This window comes from Zingiber officinale, chromosome 3A, assembly GCF_018446385.1.
Source record: "Zingiber officinale cultivar Zhangliang chromosome 3A, Zo_v1.1, whole genome shotgun sequence".
NCBI classification, from domain to species: Eukaryota; Viridiplantae; Streptophyta; class Magnoliopsida; order Zingiberales; family Zingiberaceae; genus Zingiber; species Zingiber officinale.
The window spans coordinates 33,117,526-33,128,602 of NC_055990.1; positions in this window are offsets into that span (position 1 = coordinate 33,117,526).

An 11,077-nucleotide genomic window follows, 5' to 3' on the forward strand; every position below is an offset into this window, starting at 1 on the left:
TCTGAGACTTAACGTCTAACGTAAGCCTCACAACCCCAAATCCTCATAAAAGACACCTGGCATCTCTCCCAGCCCATATCCTATATGGTGTCTTTATTACAGCCTTGGATGGAACTCTGTTGAGTATAAAAGCTGCCGTGTCTAGAGCATAGCCCCAAAGAAATGTAGGAAGATCTGTGTGACTCATCATAGATCGTACCATATCTAATAGGGTGCGATTCCTCCTTTCGGATACACCATTCCACTGTGATGTTCCAGGAGGAGTGAGTTGGGATAGAATCCCACACTCAGCTAGATAGTCACGAAACTCATGGCTAAGGTATTCTCCACCTCGATCTGATTGAAGTATCTTAATACTCTTGCCAAGCTGGTTCTATACTTCATTCTTGAATTCTTTGAACTTTTCAAAGGATTCTGACTTATGTGTCATCAAGTACACATAACCATATCTACTGAAGTCATCAGTAAATGTTATGAAGTACCTATAACCGCCTCTAGCAGCGACATTGAAAGGGACACATACATCACTATTATAAGTCCTAACAAATCAGTCGCTCTTTCGCTGTGCCCACTAAAGGGAGTCTTGGTCATCTTGCCTAGTAGCCATGACTCACACGTCTCATAAGATTCAAAATCAAATGAGTCCAGCAAACCATCCTTATGGAGTTGGGATAAGCGCTTGTCATATGACCTAAGCGACAGTGCCAGAGATAGGTTTAGTTCATGTCATTTGACTTGAACCTCTTGGTATTTATGTTATATATAGGGCTCTCAAGGTCTAGAATATAGAGTCCGTTCATCAGAGGTGCACTATAATAGAACATATCTTTTAAATAAACAGAACAACATTTGTCCTTTATTATAAAAGAGAAACCTTTCTTGTCCAAACAAGAAACTAAAATTATGTTCTTAGTTAAAGCAGGCACATAACAACAATCATCCAACTCTAGTACAAGCCCAGAGGGCAGAGATAGAAAATAAGTCCCTACAGCAACAACAGCAACCCGTGCTCCATTGCCTACGCGTAGGTCCACCTCACCCTTTGCCAATGCCCTGCTATTTCTCAGCGCCTGCACATTAGTATAAATGTGAGAAGCACATCCGATATCTAATACCCATGATGAAGAAATAGATAGATTGACTTCTATAACATATATACCTGAAGTGGAAGTCTCACTTCACTTCTTCTTAAGATCTTCCAGGTACACCTTGCAGTTCCTCTTCCAGTGCCCGGTCTGACCGTAGTGGAAGCAGGTAGCATCCTTGGTGACCCCTCCTTTAGGCTTCAGTGCCTTGCCTTTGCCCTTGGCTTGGGACTTTCATTTTCCTTTGGGCTTGCCCTTGCCCTTGTGTTTCTGAACCATCAGAACATATTGGGGCTTAACCTTCTTAAGGTTCAGCTCAACAGTTTTAACATGCTAAGCAGCTCGGGCAGTGGCTTGTCAATTTCGTTCATGTTGTAGTTTAGAACGAATTGACTATAGCTATCCGGCAAGGATTGCAAGATCAAGTCAGTGGCCAACTCTTGGCCAAGCGGGAATCCCAACCTCTGTAGGTTTTCTATGTACCCAATTATTTTGAGTACATATGGGCCTACGGGAGCCCCATCTGACATCTTGCACTGAAATAGTGCCCTTGAGATCTCAAATCTCTCGTGCCGTGCTTGTCCTTGATACAGTTGATGAAGATGTTCAACCATATCGTAAGTGCCCATCAACTCGTGTTGCTTCTGAAGCTCAGAGTTCATGGTCGCGAGCATTAGACAGGACACATCTAATGCGTCATCTTGATGCTTCTTATAAGCATCTTTGTCAGCTCGCGTGGCATTGGCAGGAGGAGCTTCTAGAATGGGTTGCTCCATAACGTACAGTTTACGTTCTTGGGTGAGAACTATTCTCAGATTCCTATACCAGTCCAGGAAATTTGCTCCGTTGAGCTTGTCCTTGTCAAGGACAGAACACAGAGAGAAGATGTTCGTGTTTGACGTCATGGTTATCTACAACAAAAAAATACAGAAAATAAATATCATATTCTTTTTAATCATTTAATTAGGTCTTTAACTAAATGATGCTCCCACTGAATTCTATAATTCATGTGGGACAAGATCCACATCATACTACGTCTTGAGTTAGCTTTGGCTAAATCGCCCAAGACTTAGTATGATCGGTAGATAACGATTTACCAATTACATCTCTATGCAACTCTTGTTTATAGGATCATTATCCGCAGTTATATTAAAACTTGAGTTAGCTTTGGCTAATGCGTCCAAGAATTAATATAAATGTGATTTATGTCCTATCTTTCCAACCGTTGGAAGAATGCCTATAGTTGTACTCAATCCAACCGAGTTAACTAGGAATACTCAATCTAATTGAGTTTGTACTCTCCCATGCATTGATAAGCGGAACCAAGATTGTCTCTCCGTACCCTACCAAGATAATATGTGTTGCTCTGCTTTGGCAGATTCAACGACACATGTGATCAAGGTAGTGATGGTATCACGGCACGGTAGGCATTAGAGTTGATGCGATTGAGATCTAATCTAATCGAGAGGGTGCATCTTGTACACGATTTAGATCTAACATAATCGTTAGGCACTAATTAATTAGTAATCATGCATCACATACACACAAGTAATTAATTAAATTTATTTGTGATTAGTCATGGCCCTACTACGATCTTCTCAAGCCAATGAGAAGATCGGATGGTCAACCTAAGGTCAACAGCTTCTCAAGCTCCTCGCTTTGACCACCTTGTGTTGCTCGCGCCCTCCTCGTAACTCCGTCTCGAGTGGACCTTCCACGGCTCCAATTTTGTACATTACAATTTTGAAACTCGAGTTACATTTGAGTCTAAACTAATTTACAACAAGAATATAAAATAGAGAAAGGCATGGCGCGCAGGTCGCGAATCAAATGTACAACACACACATCACATGACGGCACGCAGGCCGTATTATGAATTACAACACATTTCCAATCAAATTGGGTCTTTTGGGCCATGAATATTACAAATTATACATAATTCTAAATTATATATTTTCTATAATTTTCTGCAATTTTACTACAATTTTTATAATTTTTTATGAGTAAAAATTCCAGGCGGTCCCGTTTAGCGGTTTTCGAGCGCAATCGCGGAATGAATCCCCTTGCGGGGCCAGGGACAGCGCCCCTACCCGCAATCTAACCATCGTGAGTGTTCCTTAGCGATTCTACAGCGCCTTAGCCCGCTTTCCTAAAAAGATTTGGGGTGAAACCTTTCCGTTTCGGAAAAATCTTCCCGGTAGTCGAAGCCTACAAGTGTCGAAACACTTGTACTTCGCTTCTACGAGAAAATTACCCATAAAAACTATAAAATTAGAAAATTTACAGAATATTACAGATCTACTATTTTTCATAAAAATACAAAATAAACTCGTACAAGACTTCGCACGTGGCTCTAATACCACTGTTGGGTTTTCGGGCCGCGAAAACCGCTTTTTCACGTCGCGGAAACCCCAAAACCCCTGCCACCGGATCCGTGCGAAGTAAAATAAAATAAAAATTTACGAGTACGAGTTTCTTAGACTTGGTTCTAAACTAGATTTACAAGGAGAAAACCTTTTACCCTTGATGCGTGCCCTTTACAAATCCCGCTCGTCCAAGGAAGTGCCGGATCTCGAGATCGTCAAGCGTACGATCCTCTAGAAGTATCCACATGAACAAATGGGTGGAGAAAAACTAAACAAAGGTGTGCTAGCACCCTTGATCAGTCACGGCAAGAGGAGGAGAGGGAGGGCAAGAAGAGAGAGCAAGGAAGAAGATGGAATGAATATCCCCTTGAATGAAAATCAATCTCATTCAACACCATAAGTGGCCGGCCACAATGGGATTTGAAACCCCATTCTCATTTAATATGGCCATTAAAGAGATTTGTAACCTCCATGAGGTGGCACACACATGTGCTAAACATGAGATGTGTAACACCATTATTGGCCACTTAATGCCAAGTCACAAATGATGTGGCATAAAGTCAAGTCAAACTTGACTCTTCCTCTTCCTCTCAAGTCAAGTCAAACTTGACTTAATCTCTCTCATGGTTGATCTAATCCAACCATTTAATTCAAGCCAATTTAATATAATGAATCTAATTCATTTAATTAAATTGATTCAATGAGTCATAATCTAAATTAGACTCATTGAACACATGAATCAACTTGAGTCCAACTCAATTAGCCCAATTAGGATTACTCTTAATCTAATTTGATTCATCAAATGAATCTAATCCTCTTAGTTCATCATATGAACCTAATATCCATCTAATTGTCCTTAGTGTGTGACCCTATAGGTTCTTATAACGTTGGCAATGCTCCTAAACCCATTTAGAAGCATAAGTAATGAGCAGTATCTAGCAACACATCATTACTACCCAAGTTATAAGAATGTTGAGATCCAACATCACCTTGTGACTATTAATTGTGACTCCTCACAAAATATGGCATTGTCCTTCTATCCTAGACATCTAGATTGATCAATGTGAGGCATAGACCATGTCATCCTCTAATCAATCTAAATCTTGAACTCCAAGTAGACTCACTAAATCAAATGAGCTCAATATCTCATATTGACACATTTGGGCATGGCCATGCACTTCGTGGTCTCACTCTATCAAGAATATCGATGTCACTCCCGTCATATAAGAGGGATAGATCCCATCTACATCACTCACATCCCTCCGCATAATTTATTACATACCCCGTAATCGCCTTTATAGTCCACCCAATTACGGGTGACGTTTGACGAAACCAAAGTATATAACTCCTTATGTAGGGAACCATGGTGACTTCAGGTCTAAGGACTAGTAGTCATACTAATAGCCACATGAAAAAGTATATGACACTCATATAACGATCCATGATACTTTCTCATGGCGGGTCATTCAGTATACATTCTCCAATGCATACCCATGTGTCAACTTGATATCTCTATATCCATGACTTGTGAGATCAAGTCATCGAGTTGACCTACATGCTAGTCTCGTCGCATTAACATTGTCCCTGAATGTTAATACTCGACTAGGAATGATTAAGAGTAGTGTTCCCTATATCATCTCACTATCGGTTCAACTAACCGATTGATATAGGTATGAACCCTCTACTCAAGGACGCTATTATACTTAGTTATTTGGCACCAATACAAGTAAGTATAATAATCAAAACAAATGCCTTTATTTATATAAGAATATGATACAACAAGTCCATAATACAATCATCAAATGATTGGCTCTAGGGCTCTAACTAACATGAGCTAGCATCTACCCACCAGTATTCGAGGGGGAGTTCGCTTTTTGGAGATGTCGAATGGAGGTTTATTTTAAAACAAATTTTAATATTTATCTAACAATTGAGTATGATCTTGATATGCCCAAAAGCAAAGAAGGAGAAGAACTTGAGAAGCGTCAATAGACTGAGGAACAACGTAATGATTTTATGACAAATGGTAAGACTGAGTGTTGGTGTAGTTAGCACTAACGGTCTAACTTAGGTTTTGATGAATGACAAAGTAGGTTAAGTTAGGTTTGTTGTGATCTAACACTTTGACTGAGTGTACAGGAGAAATCCTACTAGGTCAATGGGCTGACCAGACAACTGGTGCGAAGTCCAGATAGGTTGATGAGCTGACTGGATAGTTGGCACGAAGTCCAAACAGGTTGATGGATTGACCAGATGTCTGGCAAGTAAGTTAAGGTAAGTCATTGGAGGGGAGTGACTTGGTGAAGACGCATTCCCCATTCGAGGGAACGGTAGGTGTTGATCCAACTTTGAACCATTTCGGGAATCTAAATTGAGATCGTGACTAGATTCTGGTTTCGATGAGAAGGAATCTAATTACAACCCTAATTGACTATAATTGTGCTAACATTTTATTTTGCAGAATAGTATAAGTTTTATTTGCCTCAAACTAACTTTGTCTTGTAGGAAAGCAGCCTGTTAGAAAAGAAGGTCCGGGTGCCTGGAAGGGATCCGGGCGCCCAGAAGGTAAATTTTATTTCGATAGCTTGGAGCACACCGATTGGTTGGTCGACGTCATGGTCCAAGCGTCCAGAAGGGATTCGGGTGCCCGAAGCACTCCTATAAAAGGAGCCTTCCACCAGAGCTTTAGTACACACCTTCTCTCTGCGATTGCTCACGTGTGCGCTGCTTCGAAGACGCTCTTACTACTCTACGAAGGTTCTCTGACAACTAACAATTCAGTTTTTATTTTCTTGTTGTCGGTAATTTCATTTTACAAGTTCCTGTACTCATTTTGTTAACATCTTTTTGAATTATTAGTGATTGTCCAACGAAAGCACTCAACGAATGTGAGCCTTGGAGTAGGCGTCGATGAAGGTTCCGAAGCAAGTAAAATTGGTTTTGTTAGCATTGTGCTTGTTATTTCCGCTGTGTACTCGATTTGATTTTTGAATTCTCGACAATCGCTATTCACCCCCCCCTCTAGCGAACTCTACGATCTAACAAGTGGTATCAGAGCAGGTATCGCTCTGATTAGGTGCAACCACCATTCAGACAAAGGGGGTGAAACTTTTATTTTATTTTCTTTCGGTTTTCAGTTTTTTCAATATATTCTAAATTGGTACAATTACCTCTTTGGAAGTATTTTATCATAGCAAACCATTCTGAATTGGTGCAACACCGATTCAGTCCTAATATTTCTCTCTTTTCCCAGACTACTAATCTAAAACCAAGTCTTGGGACCGGTTTTTGTTTTTTTTTTTTTTGTAGAACCTATGGCCCACATCGAGGGATTCAGAACCGTTCGTCCTCACTTGTTCAGCGGTGACGATTTCCCATATTGGAAGAAGTGGATGGAAGTCTATCTAAAGACCAAATACGACCAGTGATTCAGTGTCACCAAAGGCTACAAAGCTCTAGTTGACAACATCGGAATTTCGCTAGACCCGGAACTGTAGAACTCGAAGATGAAAAGGAAAGCACAGACAAATTTTAAAGCCCTCAATACACTACAGTGCGGACTGACAAAGGAGGAACTAAATTGCGTTGGTCCACACAAAAATGCAAAAGAACTGTGGGACAAGATCATCGAACTGCACGAGGGAATGAGAGATGCTAAGGTAACCAAACGAGATCTCTTCCTAAATAAATTATTTAACATTAAGATGCAGGAAGGAGAATCCGCAAGTCAACTCCACGCGAGGATCAAAGACATCCTCAACGGGCTTCATACCATCGGCCACCAAATGGAGAACTGCGATTAAATAAGGTACACCCTGTACGCATTTTCTCGAAATGTATTGTGGGCATCCATCGTGGATGCCTACAAAATTTCGAAGAATCTTTAAAAAATAAAATTGGACGAATTATTTTGTGAACTTAAGCTACACGAACAAACTAACACCATAACCAAGAAAGGTGTTGCTCTTTTTGCAGGTTCCTCCAAAGAAAAGTCAAGAACCAAATCTAAATTTGAAGGTGAGTCTAACCAAGGCTCAGAAGATGAAGAACACCTGGTGAACTTGGTAAGGAAAATGTTCACCAGGAGAAAGAAGAACTTGGCAAAAAAGACCTACAGAAGATCAACTCCACCACTGAACCAAGAAATGTGACCTACTTCGGATGCAACAAGAAGGGTCACTACAAGAACGAGTGCCCAAAATTGAAGAACGACAAGTCAAAGACAACCAAGAAGAAGGCACTCAAAGCAACGTGGAACGAATCGTCTTCAGAGGAATCGGAAGACGAAGAGCAGAGGCACCAAAGCCACCTCGCATTGATGACCCGCAAATCAGAATCGGAAGACAGGTCCAATGTAAGATATCACAAAATTTAAATAATAAATGTTATTGGACGAAAAATCTTATTGGAGTTTTCAGGAATTTTTAGAATTTTTTTGGGATTTAAACGGAGTCCGTATGATCCGTTTTGAGGGGATGGATTTGGGGTACAGTGAAAGCCTGTTTGGGATACCTCTTAAATAGGAGTTGATTAGGGAATAAACTTAGAGGTTAATTAAGCTAACCTAAGTTATTAATCCCTAATATCCCAAATTCACTCTCCCGATCTCCTCCTCACATCGTGCCCGAACCCTCCTTCCCTCTCCGGCGATTCCTCCTCGCCCGATCGCCGGCCACCGCGAGTTCACCTCCGGCAGCGACCTTTCCTCCGCGTGCCTCACCAACACCAACCTCTCTTGGCTACCAGGCGGCTCGATCCTCTCCTCCCTCTCCCTCGCGATTCCTCCCCAAAATCGCGATGCCGACCCTGTGCTGCTCCGATTCGTTGGTCGCCGAGCATCCATGAGCAGTCGATGCTGGCCACCGCTTCCTGAGCCCTAGCTTCGGGTCCGCAACCTTCTTCTTGATCCAAGACCTCGCCTTGGCACGATTTGATCTTGGACAAGAGCAAGGATCGGAGCCCTAGCTCCTGTTTTCCCACCGCGCCAACCTATCGGATTAGTCACGATACTTCCGGCCATAGGAAGGTAGGTTATGTTGTTGATTCCTGTTTTCTCTAGCTGATCTTTGCTTTGAGCAGTGCTTGGATTCTCGATCCTTTCCTTGTAGAGGGATTCCGTTCCTGATACTTGGAGTTGTACTAGTCTTCTTGCTTGGATCCGACATGAAGCATCTGCTTTGAATCTCCGAGACAATACAACCCGACTACACATCACTGTTCTCGTTGGAAAACAGGGATTGAATTGGAGGTAAGCTGTGATGAGAATTGAATTGATACACTATTGGTTATTTCTTGCATTAGATTTGTGGGTTGAAAGGTTGGTTGGATTGTTAGGCTAGTAGGTGATAGAGGTGTGGGCAGTAGTAAGCATCATACCCATGATTCCTAGTAGTAGTTGCTTCGATTTTGGCTCTTTGATGGCTCCTGGCACTGTCGACACCAATCTATGGTAAGTTGTTAATTAAAGATTGTGAATTAAGGATTAAGATTTTTCTTCTAGTGGTAAGTATTGTTTTGGTTAATTAGTTGTTGATAGTGATTGGTCGATATAGATTGTTATGTGATCATTCTTAGGATCATCGGATTGATTGTCGGTTGGATTATCAGATGGGGTGGTTAGAGATTAATTTGGTGGAAGGATTATGCATGTTGGATTCATAATGTTTAGTAGAGATGATACAGGGGATTGATTAATAGATTGTGGATTATGTTTGGATTTAGAAGGGGTTGGGTTAAGGATGGATTTATCATTTAATTGGATCTTTAGGTGGAATTAAACATGGTTACCTAATTTACGTAGGATTAGGTTCGGGGTTTAGCTAGTTGTTGTTGATGTGAATAGCTAAACTATATATATCATGTGACTCACAGGACTTGGATTAGGGACGAGCATCTCGATGTGGGATTTCCAGGCACGGTCTACGTATTAAGGTGGGTATTTCGTCCTTGGCTCTATGTAGATTTTTATTGAGCTTAGTGCATGGTTTTATGTGATGGATTAGGCTGCATTTCCTTATATCGTATTCATTTGCTGTTTTTCCTGCTTGATACTTTTGCTTGACCCTTGTGATAATCTATTTAATTCATATACAGTCTCCACTCTTGATATCTACTCTGTTGTGATTACACGTATAGAGTATGTCTTATAAGGATTGTCGGGTTATTGGTATTACCATGCTGATTGGGTATAGGATGTGGACTGCACATAGATGGGTATGTGTTATAGGAGTCATCTTGTTGACCGTGCATCTGCATGTTGTATGTACACGTATTTGTCATGTACTTTTAGAGGAGTTGTGTTGATTGTATGTTTGGAGTATATATACATGTCTGTTGTGTTTTTACTGGAGGATGCATGTTGATTATACTTATATTTTGTGTACATGTGTCTGGTGGGGTTATTGGAGATTTTTGGTTGATTATACATGTGTAGTGTGTACATATGTATGGTGGGATACTTGGAGGTATCATGACGATTATATTCATGTTAGAGGTATTCATGAGGTTTGGGGTATTGCATGGATGATGATTATATATATATATATCATGTTTATCATTCATTGCATCTGATGACTATTGTCTCCCTTGTGGTTGAGAGAGTCATCGGTTTGGTTTAGCGCCGCACACTCGGCCACTCATGGGTAGTGGTAGCTGGAGCAGTTGCCGCTCGTCCTGTCGTGCCACCCGGTCATGAGGTTTAGTGAGATCCGGCGTTGTGAGCAGTCAGAGATCCTGATGCTATGTAGTTAGATAACTACTTAGCATTCCGTCTGCCTCAGCTTCTTTATAGCAGTTTGGAGTATGAGGCTTGTACGGTTGTCACGGACCCAAGCCTCTCGGCCATACTGGGGTCGTGGTGTCTGGAGAGGTGTCGGGGTGACCATGGAGCATGCATACGCAGTTATTATTCTTGCATTTGATGCGCGGTGCATCTGCATTTGCATACATACCTAGTAGATACTAGTTGCATATGATTGTCGTTGTTGCACTTGATTGAGATATGGTTGTTGCATATGATTGTCATGCTGCATACATGTCATTTATTTTACATGTATATGCAGTCGTATTTATATTGCACAGGTGTCATGGGTACGTCTGTTGCAGATCCGGTGAGTTTACTGATCATTGTACTATGTGTCGATTCTAGATTGGGTATGTATCTGTCATTATGTTAGTTGTGGTTTGTACAGTTTATATGTCAGGTTATTATGTCAGTTATGTTTAGGTGCATTGATTATGAGAGTATGATCATGTTCTTTATTCCCTACTGAGACTGTATACTTGTGATCTCCATGTTGTTTATAGACCATGCACTATCTTATCTATTACCCGCTGAGTTACCTATACTCACCACCGCATATATATCTTTTTGTTTTCAGGTAGATGGTTGGAGTGTCGCTCGGAGTATCCTGTCTGCCGGGTCCTACGTCACATCCGAAGGTCGTTTTTGGTTTTGTTTATGTTTTATTTGTATTTGTTGTATTTGGTGGGTTGTTGTATTTGTTGTTGTGGTTGTTGTATAAAGCTTAGCCGGCTAGCAGTGTGTTGATTGTGTTGTATTGGGCTTTCCATTTTCATTTTTCCACTGTGTTGGTTTGTTTTGTACAGCCGTGTGGGCTGTTTTAT